At 39.7% G+C, this 3556-nt stretch overlaps 4 non-coding genes across 4 annotated transcripts; 2 read left to right on the forward strand and 2 right to left on the reverse strand.

The window, feature by feature from the left end:
• Window positions 1–766: 766 nt before the first annotated feature.
• Window positions 767–840, reverse strand: Trnan-guu (transfer RNA asparagine (anticodon GUU)). Its single transcript has one exon. It is a non-coding gene; the product is annotated as a tRNA-Asn (tRNA).
• Window positions 841–1091: 251 nt separating this feature from the next.
• On the reverse strand, window positions 1092–1165 carry Trnad-guc (transfer RNA aspartic acid (anticodon GUC)). Its single transcript has one exon. It is a non-coding gene; the product is annotated as a tRNA-Asp (tRNA).
• Window positions 1166–2080: 915 nt separating this feature from the next.
• Trnat-agu (transfer RNA threonine (anticodon AGU)) lies at window positions 2081–2154 on the forward strand. Its single transcript has one exon. It is a non-coding gene; the product is annotated as a tRNA-Thr (tRNA).
• Window positions 2155–3131: 977 nt separating this feature from the next.
• On the forward strand, window positions 3132–3204 carry Trnav-aac (transfer RNA valine (anticodon AAC)). Its single transcript has one exon. It is a non-coding gene; the product is annotated as a tRNA-Val (tRNA).
• The last annotated feature ends 352 nt before the right edge of the window (window positions 3205–3556 follow it).

Here is a 3556-nt window from a genome sequence, read left to right on the forward strand (position 1 = left end):
TGGCTATGATTAAGCATTGTCTAAGAAACTCGCAAATTAACTCGATACCAGAGAAGAGAGTTTTCTTGCTATATTCTTAAGTCTGAACAAACGCAAAAGCATACGCGTAAGCTTACATGTACAACTAGCGCGAGCAGATTTTATTATTCATTCCCAGCGCGAGATTGAAGTCTTGTTTTCGACCCTGAAAAACCTACCTTAGTCCGTTAGCTCAGAGCAAAAAGCTACATATAAGCGCCCTGGTTCTTACTCCCTGCCTTATTCCCTGCCTTCGCTGTGAAAAATACGCAAGAAAATCTCTCAACTCTCACTATTTGATCACGCAACGGGACAACATCCACGCGGGAGCCCCCGACATGTGCGTGGATCCGCGCGAATATATGACGTCAGGATGGCGCAATTTGTTCTAAAAATAGAAAAATTGTCCCATATCATAGGTGCGCGCGGATCCCAAGACTTACGGTCTCCGTCCTCGATTATGGCTCCTGAAAAGACGCAGTTAAGTATATCATGTAGCCCAGGAGATGTCAAACCATATATGCGCCCGCAAAACAGCAAAATTGCGATGGCACGTTAACTGTTCATCGACCAACACTAAATTGCATCATCGATCTGATCCACTACTTCAACTCGCTTACGCAGACACGGATTAAAAAGGAAAGTGAATTCACAGCTTCTAGTTCTACTGATGATAAAATTGGAAAAAGATCCCTCCCGCATCGTTGTATTCTATTAGGAAAGAAAAAAGAATGACAGGATATTGAATCGTCCCCGGATGGGCTTGAACCACCAACCTTTCGGTTAACAGCCGAACGCGCTAACCGATAGCACCACGGAGACCTCTATGAGATCGATGGGAATTAGTCAAAGAATCAGTGAATCATCCTCCTCTGCTATAAAAACAACAATTTAACTGAAGAAGTTTGTTTTTGATTTGATTTGTTTTTCGTTGTTATTGTTTTAATGTATTTCAATCGGTATAACGGTATCATTTGGTTTTATTTATTCTTAACAGAAATTGAGCAACCGACTTCGAAAATCTAAAAACAAAAAACCCGAGAAACTATTTCAAGTCAAAAACACATTTAATCCTCCCCGGCGGGGAATCGAACCCCGGTCTCCCGCGTGACAGGCGGGGATACTCACCCGGCTATACTACCGAGGATTTGGCACAAAACATTTTGAACGAGATGCTTTTTGAACCCAGAATAAATGGAGGTTTGCTGGTTTGAAACTAACTTTGCTCTTAAGAGTTCCTTTCTTATTAAGAGAAAAGTTACAGTACATAAAGGATGGGAGCGAGAGAAAGAGTCATGGAGCTTTAATTATATTAGTGTGTTAATGGAGAAATGGGTTATGACCTTACTTTTTGTATCCCAGGCCAATCAATATTTTCACTGAGTGACCCATCCTACCCAAGAAGTTATTACACAGTCCGTGACGAAAAGTTTTGTAGAAGGTAAAGGCTAAATTGCCATAAAACTAACTTACGTAAGACAGGTGATGGGTTGTTTAAACTATCCCAAAAAGAGGGTCGAGAAAAGTCATTTCATTTCATTTCATTTTATTTATTTATTCCATTCTAAAATTACAAAGATAAATATAAAGTAGACAAGTAAGAGGAGAAATGGAAAAGGGCAAAAATATAGCAAGCTAATTAGATGCCCTTGTTTAAATAAAATTTAAAGTTTCTCGTCTCAAAACGAGAAACTTTTCTGATAAAAGAAGGATATATATATATTTTTTTAAAAATTATTTTTGGATATTTTGGACATTGTAGTCAATCCTTGTAGTTTAATTCATAACGGATAATACCTGGATCGGCTTCATTAGTTTGGTTCCTAGCGGTTTTGATGCAATAAACAACCGCTTTTCCTGAATCAAATTAGGTGCAAGAGGTCCTGTTATTAGAAGTGTCCTACGAGCTTTTCTCGAATAAATAAAATACTCACATGGAGAATTGTATACGAATTATTAACTCTGGGAGGTGCTATTTGAAAAATTATCTTGTAATCTCCTATTATACTAAGGTGTAACACATTATCATTGCGTTAGTGTATTGTATTGTATCCTCAAGGAAGGCGCCGTAGCTCAGTTGGTTAGAGCGCCTGTTTAGTAAACAGGAGGTCATGGGTTCAAATCCCATCGGTACCTTGAATTAATCCTTCTTTTCAACCATGATATCCTGTTTTAGTTGGCAATTTTACCAACATTTTTCATACTCTTAATGTGAGAGGTTTATAATGGCCCATTCTTTTTTCTGAGACAAGAGTTCAAGGGATCATGGTAGTTGTATCCATTAAAACAAATATCCAGTCCAAGATGATGAATACAACTACCATGATTCCCTGCAAGCATGTCTCAGAAGGAATTAGCACTTCACAAATTTCGTTTTTGTTTGAACTGTAACACTACAAAAATGCCGATTAAAGGGGGCATTCTAACGACGTTCCGCCAAATCTCTGCATTCCGGCTGCGCATTCACACTGCCACGGCCCATCCATAGCTTCAAGAGTACGAGGATGACACTCTGCTCCTGCCAAACTAGAAAATGGTTTGTCGTTCTCTTCTCTTTTTCTTTTCTTCTTTCTTTTTTTTTTTCTTTTTCTTTAGTTAGTTATAATTTTCCCGCTTTTGATGACCTGCTTATGTTCTCTTCCCGTTTTCCAAGTAGTATTTTCTGCCGGTGATATCGTCTGACGGCTATCAGAAAAACGTTCACAGGCATATTGCCCAAAATTTAAATACCATAAATCCACCAATTAGCGCCTGCCCTCAAATAAGCGCCCTCTTCGAATAATTGGCTCCCCTTCTATCGGCCAAAATTGAAAATAAGCGCCCGCCTCCCCTCCCTCTGTTTTATGGAAGACTATTGAGACAACAGAGAATGTATAGTTTTTGCCGTGCCCAATCACAAGCAAGTGATTATCGACTCATTCAATCACTGCGAATTGACGGATTGTCGTAACGGATAGTAATGAAGATCTACTGATTCATTCCTTAAAGCTCAACACACCTTGTGCAGCAGGTCTATAGATCGGCCAATGCTGTTATATCACGTAGTTCTTCAAGAGAGGCAGGATCCGAATGAGGCTCGAATGCTTCCAAAATGAAAACGATGTGTGTCATTGGTTTCCGTAGTGTAGTGGTTATCACGTCCGCCTAACACGCGGAAGGTCTCCGGTTCAAGCCCGGCCGGAAACAGGCTTGTTATATTTTTTTTCTCTTTATTTCACTAACTTCTCTATTTTCTTACAACCACGATGTTCCATTTTTCCTGGTCCTGGTACGCTTTTGTATTCAACGAATGCTTTTTCTACCAAATTGAAGACGACTAACCCTCAATTAACGTTTCTGGTTACAAGACTTTGCTCACTCCTTTTCCGATAACTAATTGAGAACCCATCACCCGTTTTATGCAGGCGTTTTTTTATGGCAGTTTACCTCTACCTTCGACAAGACTATTCGTCACGGACTGTGTAATAACTTCTTGGGGAGCATGGGTGACTGAGTGAAAATACTAATTCGCCTGGAATACGGGATATAAGGCCATAGC

Source organism: Orbicella franksi, unplaced genomic scaffold (assembly GCF_964199315.1).
Source record: "Orbicella franksi unplaced genomic scaffold, jaOrbFran1.1 SCAFFOLD_830, whole genome shotgun sequence".
Lineage (NCBI taxonomy): Eukaryota > Metazoa > Cnidaria > Anthozoa > Scleractinia > Merulinidae > Orbicella > Orbicella franksi.